A 20,982-nucleotide genomic window follows, 5' to 3' on the forward strand; every position below is an offset into this window, starting at 1 on the left:
GGCCTGTCCCTACCTCAATGGGATTTGAGACCTACTGGCTATCCTCACCTGATTTAGCCTGCTTGTTGAAGCAGTGTACTGGTGTGTGGCCATTGACCAATGCAAACAGCTACTTGGAGCCACAGGTGAGAGCTGAGTTTCCAAGTCAGAATGCTTGAAACTGCAGTGAGCAAAACAGTATCAAATTGTCTTATTGTTAATTTCTCATCAACTATCAGTGACTAAAATCACTGCTTTTTGAACACAAACACACACAACTGACACTATTTAAAAACTGTTTACTCTTAAGTCCTGACGAAGGGTCTTGGCCCGAAACGTCGACAGCGCTTCTCCCTATAGATGCTGCCTGGCCTGCTGTGTTCCACCAGCATTTTGTGTGTTGTTGTTTGAATTTCCAGCATCTGCAGATTTCCTCGTGTTTACTCTAAGCATGGTGCAGAATAGTGGTCACCAACCTTTTGAAGCCCAAGATTCCCTACCTCGGCCTTAGTGAAAGGCAAGATTGACTCCAAATCAATTAGTTACGTGCATGCGCACCAGGGCAGAAAAGACCGGAAGTAAAACCCCGCAACCCAGAAGTAGAAATAATGTATGAACACCAGGGGTCACCATCCTTTTTTAGCACCACGGATTGGTTTAATATTGACAATATTCTTGTGGACCAGCTGACGGGGGTGGGGGGGGGGGTGTTAATCACGACCGGACTGCAGCGATACTCGAAGCAGGTTCCTTACGTCCAGTCTATTCTGCAATTTACTTTACGTTGCTCTCAGCACTTACCTGCTGTCCTGCGCTGCTCACATTTTTTCTGCTGGAAAAAAACTCAGTGGGGTTTGTCTTTAAGAGCAGGGTGCTTGGACACAAGGTGCTGAAGAAGTTTTGAGAGATTCATTGCTTCATTAGACAGCCCCCGGGTCCGAGCTCCAGCGTCCTGCCCACCTGCCCGCCACCTTGGCCAGGTGCGTCTGTTCCCGTATCGGGGCCGTGGTGGTTGCAGTCCGGAGAGAGCGACCGACCGACCGACCGAGTGAGGAGTGCGACAGGGCGCGTCTGCCCCTCTTGTAGGATCTATCGGCCGACAAAAGTTTGTTTCAGTAGATAGCAGCGAGGTAGCTGCTCTGCTACTTACAAAACCCTGAGCCCGAATTAGGTCATCTGTGAATATTTTAGCACCGGGTTCCCCACGAACATTCGGTGTGCTAAACGGGTTTAGAGGCGGCACTCATCTGTCCACGCTCCAGGCTGGTAGCAATGGCACTTCTCGTCGGCCGCTCAAAGCGGCCGGTTACCTGAGGCCAAACAGTGATCCCTGACGCGCTTGGGTAATGACCTCGTGTGCATTCAAGTTCAACAGCGGGCGTGACAGGGAATGAGGAAAGGTGCAGCTGACTCATATCGTTTCCTTGCTGGTTGGAGACCAGCGCGTGGCAGGGTAGCTACACACATGGGCACTGGGCAGAAAGAACGGAACTAAAACCCCACAACCCGGAAACAATCTCTTAACAGTATTTGTGTATTTATTTTTCTTTTTTTTGGGATCTACTGGGTAAGACTCAAAGATTGACTAGTCGATCACAATCGAAGGATTGGCAACCACTAATGTAGAATCTAACGGCCACATGATGTGCACATGACTGCCGATAGTTAGAAAATGTTTGGCAGCAGTTTCCTGTCCCAATTCAATGAGTTCATAATTGTCCCAAATAAACAAAGGAATTCCTAGCTCTTTTCTTGATTTAATTTTTGTTCAAGAGTTGATTCAAATAAGCAGCTGCCCCAATTAACCGATGGCCAAATTAACTGGAATATTCTGCACATTGGTTGCCTGTTGGTCAGGTTGGCCGCAGTCTTTCATTAATTCTATTGTGTTTCTTGGATTTATTGTGTATGCTTACAAGAAATAGAATCCTATGGTTGCATATGGTGACATACTGATAATAAATTTACTTTGAACCCTTTGAAGATGAATGCCATAATTATCAGGAGTAAAGTCTTTCCAGAGATATTTTTATATTGATTATATTGATATAGTTAGATATATTAAAAAGCTAAAGATTATCTTAGGGCAAATATCTTCATCATACAAAGCTCTATATACCAACATGTCAACATTTAGCTAAGAACAACAGTTTTTTGTTAGATTGGCAGTCAGGATTCAGAGTCACTTACTACATTTGCACAAAATTAAAAATACTTTGCAGCTTCATGATTTATAGAAGACACACAGCTAAGCTATAAATTGCAGATCATCTTTGAAATTCTGGGCAGAATGCCATGAATACTAAATCCTAGTTTATTGTTGCATCTGCTGCCATCTGGATCAAAGGTCACTCAAAGCAAAAATACTCACTTACATAAACTTCCATCATCAAGCATCTGAATGCTAAATAAACTAACAAGAATTACGTTGATGCTCATTACGTAGAAACCGTAAATAACTACATGTGGAATAGTATAATTAATTTTGCCATTTTACTTTCCTCCCTGGTTTCTGCTCACTTCCATCATCGTAACTCTGGGTTTCATGCTTCTTTACAATTTATGTTAAGGTCTGCCAACAGAAGCTTTTCTATTGCTAATAGAAATAATGAAAAATGCAAATCTGAACAGTTCCTCTGTTGACAGAATAACTAGGTTAAAAAAATTCCATAGTGGAATTACAGAATGAAGGCAAAAACAAAACCAAGTAACTATCATGGAAATTCTACATCGTAGCTTTTAGTACTCTGCAACACAAGTGTTCTAAATACATTTATAAAATGATGCAGCAGGCATAAATAGAAAATTTTCTTGATACTGCTTCACAGAAATCCAAAATATACTGTAAATGCAATGACAAAAATGAAGGAAAAGTTGTTCTTGCCTAAAACCATAAAAACTTGCTTTAAAGAGGTCTTCTATATTCAGAAAGGTGTTACATAACCATCCTCCAAGCTAGACATAATCTGGTGTTAAAGCTGGTAAAATTGCAATAATGAATGATGAGATGGGTTTTCCAAAATTCCAAGCCAACAGAAATATTAATGCCTGGAGATTAAATAATTCAAAAGAAGACCATGAAAATCAACCAGATGGAAGATAATTAAGTGTGAAACCAAGTGCTGAAAAGGAGAGATAATAAGGTTTTCAGAGCAGTTGAAAATTTTGCTGACACCTTATAGCTAGCATTTTGAATAAAAGTTGTACTTAGGATGAATTGGAACACAAATGCCACACAAAACAGATAAGTCAATATTGCTTATATCAGTGACGATCAGCATGCTGGCAAATAGATGGAGAAACATTCATAGGGAACTAAGGTTTCAGACGAGCACACTTTGTCAAACACCTTCACTCCATCTGCACCAAACAGTATTTTCCAGTGGCCAATCATTTGAACTCCAGTCCCCATTCTTATTTCAACATGTTGGTCCATGGCCTCCTCTACTGGTACAATGAGGCCACTCTCGATTGGAAGAGCAACACCTCATATTCTGTTTGACTAGCCTCAAACCTGAATATCGATTTCTCTAACTTCCAGTTCTTTTTTCTCCTCTCCCTTCCCCCTTCTTCTTCCATTTTTCACTCTGGTTCCCCTCTAGCCTCTTCTCCTCACCTGCCTGTCACCTTCCCCTAGTGCCTTTCTCCTCCTCTTACTCCCATGGTCCACACACCTCTCCTAGCAAATACCTTCATCCTTACCCCTTTATCTTTTCTATCTATCAGCCCCCCCCCCCCCCAGCTTCTCACTTCATTACTCCTCCCCACCCTCCTGGCTTCTCCCATCACCTACTTGCTTGCACTCCTCCTCCCCGCCAAGTTATTCAGGCCTCTTCTTCAATCTTTTCCAGTCTCTTTAAAGGAACTTGACCCAAAATATTGACTGTTTATTCCTTTCTGCCTAACTGCCTAACTAGCTGAGTTCATCCAGCATTTTGTATGTATTACTCTGGATTTCCAACATCTGCAGAATCTCTTCTGCTTAAGGTTTCAGTGTTAATGTTCCAGAAGGAGATGGATATATTTGATGAGTGAACTCATCACCTTGAACAAAATTCTGGGGAGTGGGAAGTTGAAGTTAAAGAAAGATTTGTTGGATATTCAATGGAATTTCAAAGAGATTGCTTTGTTCTCTCCAAAAGTTCAATTCTACTAAACATGACTCGTTTATTTCATATTGAGCTAACTTAACATATTCATTTTTTTGGGATCTAGCCAAACAAAAAACATGCTGGTGCAAGATAAACTGGCACTGAACAAAATGTAACAAAAGGTAACATATAATGTTAGCACAACAGCCAATAAATTACTTATACTTGTAGCAAGGCCTTTGAATAAAAGATGAAGGAAGATTTCATGTGAATTTTCTATTTCAATGCATTTTGGGATGAAATGGTACAAAAATGCTGCATCCTCATCTGCAACATTAGCTCCAAAATCTTTTTGTCTATTCCCTCCAGACATTACTTCTCTAAAATTCCCATTAATGGCATGCTGATCATCATTGCTATTAAATCTAATTCATGCAAAACCTCATTGGCATGGCCAACATTTAGTGACCATATTTAGATACCCTTGAAAAAGTGGTGGTGAGCCACCTTCTTGAACTACTACAGTCCAACTGGGAAAGACACTCCTACAGTCCTTCTGGGAGAGATACTCCTACAGTCATGTTTGATAGTGAGTTTCAAGATTTAAACCCAATGACCATGAAGGACTAGCAGAATATTTTTTTAAATTGTTGAGCATGACTTCGTGTGGACCTTGCCAGTCACAGCACTTTTATGCTACTGCTTCCTTTTCCCTCTAGGTAGTTGAGGCTTTAGGTTTAAAAAATGCTGTCAAGTAGCCCAAGCAAACAACTGTGGGCAGTTTGTAGACTTTATTGATAATTGAGAGTAGACATATTGGATTTATCTTTTTTTTTTATAAAATGAATCAGATCATACCTATGAAGTTTATCCTGAAACTTCCATTACGTACACCATTGCATAATTGACGAGATCATACTCAAATGGGTAACTTTCAGATACCAGCCCCTTGGCAACTAATGGGGTGTTGGTGAATCAGAAACCACTATGGTGTGATGATGCACAATATATAGAATCTGTTGGGATGAAGTGAACTAATAATTTTAGGAAGATCAGGAGGAGGAATATTATCCAGGACAGCAGCAGCCGAAGTACTACTGTTAATATGAATGAGTACTTCAGCAGAATAAGATTAAGACAAGTACGTTTTGTTATGATAAAGGGAATATGGGGTTAGCTGCTGCTCAGTTTATGGTGAGATAGAATGCAAATGGTGAAGTTAAGTCTTGGCAGTGTCAATGAAATGGGATGGAATTAATGGCTAAAAAGTGGGATTTGCTTAGCAGTAAGAAAGTGCACCCCAGTCAGGACTATATATCGGACAAGCTGGCTGACAGCAGAGACAATGGAGGTATCAGTCAGGCAAAGCTGGATGACATAAGCACATTTGTGGAAATTCATAACTTGCTTTCAGATGATATCACTAAAACACAATAGCACAAACAGAAAATATTTATACAGTACATTGATTTGGAAGATTTAGATTTGAGAAAGAAGTTGATGCCTTGGATTCTTTGGCCATATAGATATGCAAATTGGAAATGCGAAATTGAGCTCAATATATCCAAATAATAAAAGAGGTGCAGTGGAGGAATGTGTAGTCAAACTTGTCAAACGATACAGTGTAATGTACCTCATTTTTAGGTTTGATCAGGATATTTTCAGTGTAGTATTATATGTGGAAACTTGATTGGAAAAGATTAAGTTTAAAGATACAGTGAATATTTAATGGATATTGGAAGATAAAATTATGCTCATGATTGTGAACTGAAAGGCTGTAATCTGGCTGACAGTTTGCTATGAGAGCAGGAAGCAAATGTAACTTGCTGATGCATGAAATGAATGATTGAACCAGATAGCACTAACACATTTCATTAGTAGGATAAGAGATAATTGAAAGAGATGGATGGAACTCCTCATCATCATGACACTGAATTCACTAAAACTTAAAAATCTTTCAGGGGTTGTAGTTTCAGAATAAATATTGTATAGGAGAAGAAAAAAAAGTCTTAATTCAGAGAGCAACGTATCTTTGAGATTCTCTACCCTGAACACTGGAGATTCAGTCAAATTTATCCAGAACAGATATCATTATATTTCTGGATATTTAGGGAAACAATGGGTCCATGGATACTGCAAGAAATGAAGTTGGAGGTAATCAGCCACAATGTTGCTGAACAGCACAGCAAACTGAAAGAGTCAATGGTCTACTTCTGCATTGTATGCACACTTTGTGTGGTGTAAGTAGTCATATCGTGTGCAAGTATTGCTTTATACTATTTGGGCAGATTGGTCTGTTGGAGTGCCATGAGTTCTATATACCAATGTTTGGTTTATGGTAGTGTAAAATTAAATCAAAGTAAACAGTCTTATTTTTTTTCCCAGCATCAATTTGTGGCTTCAGATTAACAAATCAATATTCAAACCAATGTGAAGTGATTATCTTTTAAATATCCCAATGTTGGAGTGTAAAATCTAGGCAGACATTAGGAAAATACTGTTTTTATCATAACCACAGTGTACACCTCAATTTTCAAAAAAAAAAATACTGACAGCTCCACATGAAGTCTGAATACAGACAAAAAACTACAAGTCCCTAACTTCTTTTACGGGTATTCACTGGGGTTTTGACAAATAGCCTCTGAGGATAAGGGAAGAAAGCACTGACTTCAGAGATCTTACAAAGGGAATACAACACCAAACCTGCACCAGGTTAGTTTAATCAACTCCATGCATTGCAAAGGACAGATTACAGAAAACAAACTGAATATTTTAGGTTTCAGAACAGTTTATAAACCTATGAACATTATTCCTTCTTTCTCACTTTATTTATTTTGTAATTTGTAGTAATATTTATCTTTACACTGTACTGCAGCTGCAAAACAGCAAATTTCACCTCACCTAAATTAGTGATAATTAATCTGATTTGAGATTAGTAGGCCACTTGAACCTTCAAGCCTATTCCACCATTAATACAATTACAGATGATTATCCCATTCCTGCTTTTATTCGATATCTCTTAATCTCTTTAGTCAGAATTATTTCTTATCTGCAGTGTTCAGGGAGGGGAGCACCTCTGCTGAAGGGGTTGGTCATGTCCATTTTGGGCCAGCTCACTCACCTTTGGTCTCCTCTGGACACTTGGTTCCCATCTAGCTGTTTGCAAGTGACAGCAGCCACATTGCAGTACACTGCTTCAACAGGCAGCCTAAACCAGGAGAGGGTAACTTTTGGGCTTCTTACCCCGCTGAGATATGGACATGCCTGTCCAAGCATGTGTAGTCAGATCTGGTTGACTGGGCAGATGAGATCAACAGTAAGATCCAACAGCCAGGAAGGTGATTCTACAATGCTTCTTGGATAGCGAAGGACATGACAAGGCATAGCAGTAGTCATGGTCATCGACTGCAACCAAAGAAGACTCCAGTTGTGATAACTACTTGTACCACTGGACCCAGACTTCTGAGGTTGAGAGTGGAACCACCCCTGTGTTAACGGCTTCCACTTTAAACACTCTCCCACATAGTTTTCTTCATATAGTTCACATCATCTGAAGAACTGAACAAATCTAATTGTCATTGTCAAATACAATGGACAGCCAGTCATATCTAAATCTAATCAGTATATTTAATCGGCTTACAGGAGGGAGACTAAAATTCGGGCCGAATGCTACAAGAAGATCCTCTCACTCAACATCAGCAAAACCAAAGAGCTCATTATCAACCACAGGAGAAAGAAGCCAGCGATAGTGAGCCAGTACTCATTAGAGGAACAGAGGTGGGGAGGGTCAGTAGCTTTAAATTCCTTGTTGTCAACAAATCAGAGGATCTGTCTTGGGACCAGCAGGCAAGTATCATCACAAAGACTCTACAGTGCCTCTACTTTCTTAGAACTTTGTGTAGATTCGGCATGTCACCAAAACTTTGACAAGCTTCCATAGATGTGCAGTGGAGAGCATCCCAATTGGTTGCATCACAGCCTGGTATGGAAACACCAATGCTTAGGAATGGAAAAGATTACAGAAAAGTGGTAGATACAGCCCAGTTCATCACAAGCAAAACCATCTCCACCACTGAGTATACAATTATATGGGGCCACAAGAAAGCAGCATCCATCATCAAAAACTCCTACCGTCCAGCCCATGCTCACTTTTTTCTACTTCCATTGGACAGGAGATAAAGAAGCCTTGAGTCCCACATCACCAGGTTTAGGAATAGTTATTACCCTACAACAATCAGTTTTCTGAACAGGAATGGGTAACTGCAACATCACCAGTCAGAAATGATTCCACAACCCATAGTCTCACTTACAAGGCTTCTTTACAGCTCATGTTCTCAATATTTCTGTTTGTACTTGCAAAGTTTGTCAAACAACCCATGTGCAAAAGAAGGGTCTTTGTCTGTTTATATGTAGTTTTCCATAAATTTTATGGAAATTTCAAAGTATAAATATAAATTTAGTTCTTGTAAATGCCTGCAAGAAATTGAATCTCAAGGTAGTGAAAGGTAACATATCCAAATTTATACTTTGAAATTATAAATATATTTAATGATTTGGACTCAGCCTTCTGTGATACAGAGTTTACCATTTTTGGGTGAGGAAATTCTTCAAAAGTTCAAAGTAAATTGATTATCAAAGTACATATATGTCACCGTATACAACCCTGAGATTCATTTTTTTGCCGGCATTCACAGTAAATCAATGCAAGATTACACTTAACAGGACGAACAAACAACCAAAGTGCAAAAGACAACAACCTGTGCAAATACAATAATAACAACAAATAAATAAGCAATAAATAGAGAACATGAGATGAAGAGTCATTGAAGACGAGTCCAGTTCAGTGGGAATAGTTTCCCTATAGTGAAGTTATCCTTATGGTTCAAGAGCTTGATGGCTGTTCCTGAACCTGGTGGTGAGTCCTGGGAATCCTGTACATTCTTCCTGATGGAAGCAGCACAAAGAGATTGGCCTGGGCAGTGGTGGTCCTTGATGAAAGCTGCTGCTTCCCTGCGACAGTACTCCACATAGATATGCTCAAACCTGTGGAGGGATTTATTCGTGATGGAGTGGGCTGTTTCCATTACTGTTTGTAGGATTTTCCGCTCAAGGGCATTGGTGTTTCCATACTAGGCCATGATGCAACCAGTCAATACACTCTCCATCACACATCTATAGACATATGTCAAAATTTTAGATGTCATGCTGAATCTTAGCAAACTTCTAAGGAAGTAGAGACATTGCTGTGCTTTGTTTGTAATGGCATTTACGTGCTGGGCCCAGGATAGATGCTCTGAAATGACAACACCAAGGAATTTTAAGATTCTAACTCCCTCCACCTCTGATCCTCCAATGATGACTGGCTCACGGAGTCAATAATCAGTTCCTTGGCCTTAGTTGACATTGAGTAAGGCTGTTGTTGCAGCACACTCCATCAGATTTTCAATCCCCCCCCCCCCCATATGTTGATTCATTAACACCTTTGCTGTCACCACAGTGGAGTTATCAGCAAACTTGAATATGGCATTGGAGCTGTGCTTAGCCACACAATCATTAGTGAAAAGTGACTAGAGCAGGTGGGCTAAGCACACAGCCTTGTGTTGCACCTGTATTGATGGAGATTGTGGAAGAGATGCTGTTGCAAATCCAAACTGACCTCGGTCTGTAAGTGACAAAATTGAGGATCCAATTGCACAAAGACTCATTGAGACCATGGTCTAGAAGCTTATTGATTTGTTTTGAGGGGATGATAGTATTGAATGCCAAGTTGTAGTTGATAAAGAGCATCCTGGTGTATGTACCTTTGCTATCCAGAAGTTTCAGGGTTGAGTGAAGAGCCAATGAAATGGCATCTGCTGTGGACCTGTTGTGATGGAAGGCAAGTCAGAGTAGATGCAAGTTGCTTTTCAGGCAAGAGTTGATATGTTTCATCACCAGCCTCTCAAAGCACTTCATCACAGTGGAGTAATTGCTACTGGATGATAGTCATTGAGACAGGCTACTATGATCCTCTTAGGCATGAGTATAATTGAAGACTGATTGAAGCAGGTGGGACCTCAGTGTGCCAAAGCGAGAGGTTAAGGATATCAGTGAACACTCCAGCCAATTGATCAGTACAGGTCTTTAATACACGGCCAGGTACCCTTGGGCCCGATGCTTTCCATGGGTTCACATTCCTGAAGGGTGCTTTCGTATCGGCCTCAGAGAATGAAATCACAGGGTTATAAGGGGATGTGAGTTTGTAAAAATTCCTCCATGTTTTGATGGTCAAAATGAGCAAAGAAGGTATCGAGTTCATCTGTGAGTGAAGCCTTGTTGTCACCTGTTACTTGGTTTCACTTTGTCAGAGATAATAGCATTAAAGCCCCGCTACAGCAGTCGAGTATCCTTCAGTGATTCAAGTTTAGTCTGGAATTACCGTAGATGTCGGATTATAAGCCGCTACTTTTTTCCCATGCTTTGAACAGCATTGAACATAGCGGCTTATAATAAGGTGCGGCTAATAGAAAGTTTTTTCCCATGCCGCCAAAACATTTTGCCTCGTAACAGTAGACCAATAAAATTGATGAGTAGTTCACAGAGGTCCAATGAAATTGTACGATAAATCAAGCGCACTTCACAAATTATTGTAAATCAGCCATTTGTACTCACCCTCATCAACATGGAAAACACTCGAAGAAAAGCATATGATGCAGCTTTTAAGTTAAAGGCAATCAATCTGGCGGTTGAACAAGGAAATCGAGCTGCTGCGCGTAATCTTGGCATACATGAATCGATGGTGAGACGGTGGAGATTTAATTTGGGACTGCCGCTTCAGGTCAGGAATGGCTCACGTGATATTAGACAGCAGTACAAGGGAGGGAGGGAGCGAAACTGAGGATTCCGCTGCACCGAAACTGCTAGCGATTCAGTAAACAAAAAAACAGTAAAACTCGTGTGTGAATGGTATCGGGCCAATAAGGACACAAGTGTCCGATGTTACCAAATACCGGTAGGTATAACAAAGTTTAGCCTCACCAAATATGTGTAGCGAGGGTTTGGTTTGGGGGAAAAAGGAGTATAAATAAGAGCAGAATGTAAGGGGAAGGCAAAACGCGTTCTGCAATAAAGCCACGCTGCACTGTAATCCGGTGTTGGTTGTCTCTCTTCCAAAACGAACACAGGGCAGAATTTGAAGCCCAACACGTGTAATATCTTTCTGTGTAAATATCTCATATTACAAGCGGCCGAAAATCCGGTGCGCCGAAAATCCGGTCCGCCGGAAATCCAGTGCGCCGAAAATCCGGTCCGCCGGAAATCCAGTGCGCTGAAAATCCGTTCCGCTGGAAATTCGGTGCGGCCTAAAATCCGAAGCGGCCTGTATAATTTAAAAAATGATTTTATTTCTAAAATTAGAGCCAGCGGCTTTTAATCAGGTGCGCTCTGTAGTCCGGAATCTACGGTACTACTTTGTATGTGAAATGGTCACCAGACCTGAACACCACTGATCTGGCTTTCAGCAGACTGTGGATCTCAAAGTTCATCCAGGGCTTCTGGATGGGGACACACTTGTCTATGATTGTTTTATAAAGTCTGTGACAACTGTGGTGTGTTCATTCAGATCCTGATTAGTTCTTGAACACAGCCCAGTCTGCCGAGTTGAAGCAGTCCTGTAGCCACTCCTCTGCTTTCCGCAACTACCTCTTTGTCGTCCTCATCTCTGGAGCCTTGCTCATCAGCCTCTGCCTGCATGCAGGCAAGAGGAGGATAGCCAAGTGATTAGATTTCCCAAAATGCAGTCTAGCCATGGAATGGTAGGCATTCTTAATCATAGTATAGCAGTGGTTGAATGTGTGCTGCTGATTATATGCTGATGATAATTGGGGAAAGATTTCATCAAACAAACCTGACTGAATTCCCGACTATGATTTGAAATGTGTTGGGGTGGGATGTTTCCTGTTTGGTAATGGCAGCATTCAATATCTTCAGTGCCTGATTAACAGTGGCTTTTGGCAGTATGTAAACTGTGGCCAGGATCATAGAGGAGAACTCTTTTGTTGAGTACAACAGTTGGCACTTGATCATCATATGTTCAAGATTGGTGAAACAAGAGTGCAACAAAATCACTATGTCCAAGCACCATGAAGAGCTTATCATGAATCACAGACCCCTCCTTCTGCTTGCTCTTAGTCAGCAGTCCAGTCCATCCTGTGTGTTGAGAAGCCTTTGGGTCTTTCAGACATATTCAGCATGTCCAGAGTGAGCCATGTCTCAGTGAAAGAGAGAGCAATCTCTCATTTTCCTCCGATAAAACAATCTTGACCATAGGTTCTCAGTCTTATTCTCCAGCAACTTGTTAACAAGTTGCTGGGCAGAGGAATTTTCATTCCTTGGCATTTTGACCTCACTTGGAGTCCTTCCCTCCTCCCTCTCTTCTGGCCATGACAATGTAGCTTTGGTTCACTTAAAGGTACTCCATCTGTATGCTTGAGAGTTAAATCTGACAAATTCACCTGAAGATTGTCAAATCTCCAGTTCGTTACGATGGTTCAAAAGTTTGTTGCTTAAAGGGAAATTACAGGCCGCAGATTGCAGTGCGAGGTAGATTTAGAAGTTTTGTAAGTAGCCCACAATACATCACCATAGTTCACCAGCGCCATCTTGATCATTCCTGTCCTAAACAGCTTATCCTATTTCGTTTACTTTTGCCCTCCATTCTGGACTTACTCCTGATTGTGAACATTCTTCCTGCATCAAGTTTGTTCACTCCATCAGGAATTTGTGTGTTTCAACAAGGTCATCTTTCATTCTACTAAACTCTAGTAAACAGAAACTAAGCAATTTCAATCTCATTTCATATACTGTATTAGTTCTGACACCCCAGAAGTCAGTCTGGTGAACTTTTGCTTCATTCTTTCCATAGTAGGAACATCCTTTCTCAGGTAAGGATGCCAAATCTACACACAATTCTCACCAAAAACCAATATATGACTGTATTAAGGCAACCTCCTCCTGAATGCAAATCTCTCACCATGAAGGCCAATGGACATTTGCTAACCACCTGGGTTACAAGAACATCCATGTTTCATTGCAACTCCCTCATCCCTAGTCCTTAGCCATGCATATAATCTTCCCTCCTGTTTTTTTTTGCCAAAGTGGATACCTTCACAATTATGCACATAACAAATTATCTTCCCGGTATTTCCCCACTCACTTGACCTGTTTAAACTGGAACTTCTTAGCACAAAATCCATCCCAGCTTTGTCATCCACAGAGATCCACACTATTACATTTATTTCACTTATCTTGAAGATTTATACATGATTTAAATAACAGAGGTCCAAGTATGAAACCCTACAGTAGCCAATGAGTCATTTTCTGTCACTTAGAATAGATTTCATTTCCCGCTACACTGTTTCCTGATTGCTAACCAACATGCTAACCACAGTAGTATGTTCCCCCAATTCCATGCACTTTAAGTTTACACAGTTTTTTAAAACTATCTGGAACCTTACTGAAAGCTTTCTGAAAGTTCAAATACACTACATCCACTGATTCTTGTCCATCCACATTCTTCCAATAGTGCAGTTCCTAGAGTGTCCAACCCTAGGAGCTGTGCTATAGATGGAATGCAAAAGCTTCAAGAATGCTGAAAAGATTAACTAGCTCCAGGAATTATGGCTCAAGTCATGCACCAAATTGACCACCTTGGAGCAAAGTCCTACCTAGTCAATCTTCCCCTATAACCAGACCCTCCACACCTGGCAACATCCTTGTAAATTTTCTCTGCACTCTTTCAACCTTGTTTATATCTTTCCTATAGGTAGGTGACCAAAACTACACATAATTCTGCAAATTAGGCCTCACCAACATCAATATAACATCCCATCTTTCAATGAATTATGCACCTGTATTCCCAGATCCCTTTGTTCTACCACACTCCTCAGTGTCCTACCATTCAGTGCAAGACCTACCCTGGTTGGTCCTACCGACATGTAAAACCTCACATTTGTCTGCATTAAATTCTATCTGTCATTTTTCAGCCCATTTTTCCAGGTGATCCAGATCTCTCTGCAAGCCATTATAGCCTTTATGACTGTCCACTACATCCCCAATCTTGGTGTCATTTGCAAATTTGTTGATCCAGTTTACTGCATTATCATCCAAATCATTGATATAGATGTCAAACAACAAAGGACCCAACATCAATCCTTGCGGCACACCACTAGTCACAGGCCTCCAGTCAGAGAGGGAACACTCTACTACCACTCTCTGGCTTCTCCCACAAAGCCAATGTCTAAACCAATTTACTACCTCATCCTGAATGCTGAGAGACTGAACCTTCTTAACAAGCCTCCCATGCAGCACCTTGTCAAATGCCTTACTAAAGTCCATACTGACAATATTGAGAAATATACCTGACATAATCATTATATATACTTGAAATATAATCACTATGTATTAGCTATTTACTATACTATGTACTCACTTCTAGGTACTGAATATTAATATGTATTATTTTACTAGACACATTTTGCTATGTGTTGTTTTCACTAGATACTTTGTACTCTCTTAGCTGCATATCATGGCACTTACAGAACACCTGTTTGGTTAGCAGCACTATTAGCTGAGATGCATCCCATGTACTACACTCAGCCTTTGTTTAGTACGAGATAACGGTGGCGGACAGGATGCTGCGAGCAGGAATGTAATGTGAGGGAGGTTGTCTGGAAAACATAATCTTGGCCACGAATAAGGTCCCAATGCGAACGGGTGAAAAACAATGGTGACGTACCGCGGGCTAGGCAAGAGCGATTAATTAATTCATATATAGATGATATGCAATTAAAACTTGATTGGGTATGCTGATGAAACCGAAATGTAACTGAGATAAGAAATTACTAAAAAGAATGCTGTACACCGGAGCTCGGTGGGCTTTCGGTGACAAGTTCATTGATTGCCTCAGCCTTTGTTTGCAAATAAAGGTTTAATTTTCTTGAAGAATTGTCTGTGTCTCCAGGTCATTTCAAGTAACCACGACAAAATTGGCGACCGCAGCAGGACCGGAAAGAGAACCGCCGAAAAGATTTGGCGGGTTGAGGCTGCTTCCCGGTCCCTCGGGAGCCCTTACAGAGCTAACAGAATTACGGGTGCACCCAGAAAAAGGTAAGCGCTCTTTGCGACAATTTGGATTAAAATTCTGTTGGTTTTGGGGGTCTCGGGGACTCAGAAGTGTGTAGCAACTGCCGAAGGGTCTCTCCGATCCAAAGAATCTGGCAGAATTGAGGGTTTGACAGGAGGCTCAGAGGATTGATCGAGAACACTGCAGTGGGGGTAAGTACGAATAAGGTAACAAGAAGTTGAGTAAAGAAAATTCCACGTGGTGTTGGTAAATCCCTGTGGATACCGCTTCGCACAAAGCGAAGGGCTGAACGGGCAGGGCAAGGAATAATAGAGCAAATCCCTGTGGATACTGCTTCGCACAAAGCGAAGGGCTGAACGGGCAGGGAGAGTGAAGAGAAACTTCTGTGAGTAATGCCCTAAGTTGAGGGCTGTTCGGGCAGAACGGAATAGAAGGCAAGAAGTATTTGAGAAATTGCTTAAACACTGGTAGAATAAACTGTAGGGCTAGGTGTAAAGATAGGATCAGGGAAGTATTTGAACTGTGAGACTTTTAAGAAATAGTACCTAAGAGAAGGAGAAAACACCATGGTGGAAGAAAAAGGAACAGCAGTAGACATACTGTGCAAGAAATTCCCGGTAAGTAGAGGTGAGATTATTGCAATTTCAGAGAAATGGGAAAAAAAGAACCAAAAACCTGCGCACGAAATGGCCAAAAGAAGGGACATTCGATGTAAGTTTGTGTGAAGAGATGGAAGCACTAATTAAAAATCATAAACCAAACGATAAGTCCAAGAAAAGGGAGGAAAGGAGAGAGCAGGAGATAGAAGTATTGAAACTTTTTAGGATGGACGGAGAGAGATTGAGAAAAACAGGCAGGATATTGATAATAAACGAAAAAGACAAAAGGGAACAGGAAAAACAGTTGGGTGATGGAGAGGAAAAATCTAACAGAAGCCCGGCTTCAGCTCTATACCTGGATCTGAAAGAAGTAGAAAGACCCCCTCCCTATCATGAGCAGGGAATGCCCAAGCAATGCCCCATTATATCAGGAACAGTAAGCCTGCAGGGGGAAGTAGAGGTCTGGGACCCTGAGGAGGAAAGAAGGAAATATGAGAAGGTTAGAGAGGTGCTGAAGAACGAGATAGAGGGAGAAAAGATAAAGGTAGAACAGGAAAGAAGGAAGATGGAAAGAGAAGTGGAAAGGCTACAGCAGCTGAGAGAGAAGAGGGAATATGAGGAGTATCGGTTATACTGTAGAGACAGACAGACTAGAAGAGAACAGGAATCATCTAGACAGCAAGAATGGAGTAAGTTGAGAGGAAGTTGGAGGAAGGTAGGAGACGAGAGTTTGGAGGAAATACGAGAGAGACGGAAAGGCAGATATTGGAGATGGAAGAGGGGACTAGAGTGGAGAAGGAGCAAGGAAGAAGGTATACCCCAGGAAGGTATGAGTGGCAGCCAGTAGTACTAGGGCCAGCAATAGATAAAGAACCAAGTGAGGAAGGAAGCTTGATTACATGGAACGGGGAGAAGGAAATGCTGCCACTGCTGGTAAAGGGATCAGGACAAGTACAGTATATCCCTTGGGGATCCCAGGACCTGGAAGGGCTGAAAAAGTACTCTGCCTAGACTGCACGAGGGGGCAGGAAAGTGGATTAGAGCCTTTGAGGAGGAAACAACGGGATGATTGTTGGCTATGGGAGATTTGAAGGCACTGCTGATAAGATTGCGGAACTTCCAAGTTGAAAGAACTGATGGAAATGGCTGGCTTGCAGAATGTGGACAGCCCACAGACTGATGGGGCCAATTTTGATCCAGTAAGACAGAGGGTATGGCAGGCCCTCAGGAAGCTTTATCCACCCAGAGTAGACCCCAAAGCCTTAAAGGGGGAACTACTGGGAGACACTGAAAACCCAGCAGCCTATGTAGAAAACCAGTTGAAAAGGTGGAGACTGAAGACTGAGCAAGAGGTGGAAAATAGCTTGTTTCTGAACTCACTGTTCCGACAGAGCATTTTGGATGCAATGCCTCCGCAGGTCAAGTCTAAATTGGAGGAAGTGGTTGGGCTGTCATCACTGACCCCACGAGCATTCAGTGATCACGTAGTCCACGCGGTGGAGAAATATCGAAGAGACAAACGAAAGCTGGCTGAGCAGCAAGAAGAGGTGCAGCGAAAGCTATTGCAAATGCAGCTTGAAGAACTGAAAAAGAAGGACAAAGAAAAAAGCAAAAAGATGCTGCCAGCCACCACTAGTGTGAGTACAGCCATTACACCATTAGATGGAGGAACCGGTCATTCTGTCAGTCAAGGGCCAGAAAACCCCATGCCAATAATGAATGTCTTCGGCGGAGCATTTCCACAGTTGCCCTATTGGGGAAAGAGTAGAGTTAAGCAACAGCCCAGACAGGACTGGAACTCCCAAGGAGGGGGACAGAGGAGTTATGGGCAGAGAGGATTAGTGAGGAGACAGGGGGAAAGACAGATAGAAAGATTGTGCTGGGGATGCAACCAGCCTGGACACATGAAGAGAGACTGCCCATTTAAACCATGGCCTGTCTCGTATCAGCAGGAGCCGATGGCAAGGGAGCCACAGTTTGGCCACATGCCGGCTCCTGGGGGTCCGAGCGGACCTGTAAACCCCTATGCAAGGTATTAGGGGTGCCCCGAGAACTCGAGTGGGAAGGGACATTACCCAATGATAATGAGGGAGGCAGAGGAGGAACCTATGGTTCAGGTTATTTTAGAAGGGCAACTGACACCAATGATGATAGATACTGGAGCCACGTACACTTGCGTACAGCCACAGTATGCCCTTCACCTTCCCATGTCAGGAAAATTTATTAAGACGGTAGGGTTCTCGGGGAAAACACAGTTAACACAGTGCACGGCTCCAGTGCATTTGAAAATGGGAAATAAAGGAATTGTCTTACCAGTACTAGTATCTAAAGGAACTCCGATTAATTTGTTAGGCAGAGATGCTCTATTGAAACTGGAATTAAAATTAGAATGCACCAGAAATGGGTTAAGTGTGGAAAGAGCAGGGGCTCAATTAATAGTGCAAGAAGATAAGAGAGCCAATGTTTTTTGGATAGGGGACATAGAAGATCAGATCTGGGATACCTGGGAAAAGTGGAAACAGGGCGTGCAGGCCATATTACCTGAGGCTGTAGCACCCAAATCTGAGTTACATTGTACTGTAATTTTCGATGAGGCTCAGAATAAGGAGGTAGAGAGGAGGTGGAACATGAGGACAGATATTCGATAACACCTAAAAGGGGAAGCCATTGTAATTGGGAAGCAGGGGGCAGCCCTGCAAATCAAGTGGAATACCTTCTTGAAGGAATGGTACAGGATGCCAGAAGCTGTACCCCACATAACCCTGCTGGTAAATGAGGGATACCAGTCTAAAGACCTAGGACCCCTAGTAAAGCAGGTAAGCACCGTAACAGTTTGGAGAAAGGTTATGCCTGAGGTATGGATATCCGGAGACAACAACTACATTAAAATAGGGGTAAACATAAATGTGACAGGAACTATGAAGGAAGTTGAAGTAACTCCTCAGCCACACATGCCGTTGTTGGGGAAGGCAAAGGGTCGGCAGAAAAATAAAATATTGGACAAGTTGCCATCTATTCTGTGGTCGCAACATGACACGGACGTGGGGAAAATAAAAACAGCCAGTCCGGTGGAGGTAAGGTTAAAGAAAGGAGCAGTTCCACCTAGGAGACCACAATATCCCTTAAGACCGGAAGCAGAGGAAAGTATAGCGCCGACGATACAGGGACTGTTAGGGACAGGAGTGCTTAAGAGAGTAAACAGCCCCTGCAATACTCCGCTGTTGCCTGTCCCAAAAGCGGACAGGTCTAAATGGAGACTGGTGCATGACTTACGAGCAGTGAATGAGGTAGTGGAGGATTTGGCAGCAGTGGTCCCGAATCCACACACACTGCTGACTAACATCCCGCCAGAAGCAAGCTACTTTTCAGTAATTGATTTGTGTTTGGCTTTCTTCAGCATTCCCCTAGCCGAACAGTGTCAGTATTTGTTTGCATTTACATACAGAGGCAGCCAGTACACCTACACTAGAATGCCACAAGGATTTAAGCATTCACCATATGTTTTTAATAAAGTATTGAAGGAAGATTTGGATGGCATTCCGCTGGAAAGTACACTGATACAGTATGTGGATGATTTGTTGATTTGCTCTGAAAGTGAAGAGCAGTGTGAACGGGATACTGTGACACTTTGAGAGAAACTGGCATATGGAGGACATAAAGTATCTAAGAAAAAGCTGCAATTTTGTAAGCAGCAGGTGGAATATTTAGGAAGGATGGTATCTAAAGGCGTAAAGGCAGTAGCGCCGAGTCAGATTGAGGCGATAACGAATGCTCCAAAGCCCCAAACAGTAGGGCAGATGATGACGTTTTTGGGAATGACAGGATATAGCTCAGATTGGATTGGAGAATATGCTGAGATTGTATATTGAGGAAGATAATGAAGGAAGCAGGCCATACCAATTTGAGAACTAGCCTGCAGTGGAATGAGGAGGCGGAGATAGCTTTCAATACTATTAAGCAGGAATTGCAGTCAGCCCCAGCATTAGCATTGCCTGACTATGAAAAGGTTTTCCATTTGTATGTATCTAATCGACGGGAAGGCTATGCTGCAGCAGTGCTGACACAAGTGACAGGTACAGGGAAAGCGAAGCAGCCAATAGCGTACTACAGTGCAAAACTGGATGAGGTGGCCCAGGGGTATCCACCTTGTTATCAGGGATTGGCAGCACTGTACTATGCGTATGAGAAGGCATCATCTGTAACTATGGGTTATCCTGTGACACTGTACACACACCACAAGGTAGCAGAATTGCTGGATAGAGGGAAATTTGTGTTAACACCAGCCAGGATAGCAGCGTATCAGATGCTGTTGACATTTCCAAATGTAGCCATACAAAGATGTACCACCAGTAACGTAGCTGATTATGTCCCTTTGAGCTGCGAAGGAGAACCCCATGATTGTGTAGGGAAAACAATGACATTTGCCAAGCTGAGAGCAGATTTACAGTCAGAGCCACTAGAGGATTCGGATAAAAAGGTTTTGTTTGTAGATGGTTCTTGCTATAGGGATTATGATGGAAATCATGCAGGATTCTCAATAGTACAGCAGGACCAGTCAAGCTTCAAGACCATCAGAGTGGAAGCTTGTCCACAACCGTGCTCTGCCCAACTAGCAGAACTTAAGGCTTTAACAGCAGCATGTGAGATGATGGAAGGTGAGAAAGTAGACATTTACACTGATTTGGCATATGCCCATGGGGTGTGTCATCTGTTTGGGGCAGTGTGGAAACAGAGAGGTTTCAGGAAAAGTAATGGAGACCCCATTCAGTATTGTCAGCAAATTTCAGACTTAATAAAAGCACTTATGAAACCCCAAGCACTGGCTATAGTGAAATGCCAGGCACACAAGAAAGGGAATGGTATGATAACAAAAGGAAATCAAGCTGCAGATGAAGCAGCCAGGAAAGCGTCTGGGTGTACATCAGTTATTATTGCACCCCAGGTAAGCCTAGAGCCAGAACCCATGATAGAGGACCTGGTTGAAATGCAAGGTAGGGCAACGTTGGCAGAACAGACAATGTGGAGGCGACGGGGGGCCAAGCAGAACTCAGAAGGCCTGTGGAGCACGGAGGATGGTTTGTGGGTAGCACCTACTCCTTTGTTGACTATCCTAATTTCAGAAGCACATGGAGTGGACCATTGTGCAAGGGGGGAAGTAATAGGGAAAATAAAAAAGGATGGTTTCTGGTCG

At 42.3% G+C, this 20,982-nt stretch overlaps 1 protein-coding gene across 2 annotated transcripts in view; it reads right to left on the bottom strand.

The window, feature by feature from the left end:
- LOC140739411 (sideroflexin-1) overlaps positions 1-20,982 on the bottom strand; it is a 79,827-nt gene that overhangs the window by 52,985 nt on the left and 5,860 nt on the right. The window contains exon 1 of one of the 2 annotated variants that reach the window (XM_073067694.1): positions 781-800. The exons of the other annotated variant lie outside the window; for it this stretch is intronic. The gene's annotated coding sequence lies outside the window, so the exon portion shown is untranslated. Of the gene's footprint in view, positions 1-780; positions 801-20,982 lie in introns of those variants that run through there. 2 annotated transcript variants of the gene reach the window in all.

Source organism: Hemitrygon akajei, chromosome 15 (genome assembly GCF_048418815.1).
Source record: "Hemitrygon akajei chromosome 15, sHemAka1.3, whole genome shotgun sequence".
Classification (NCBI taxonomy): Eukaryota; Metazoa; Chordata; class Chondrichthyes; order Myliobatiformes; family Dasyatidae; genus Hemitrygon; species Hemitrygon akajei.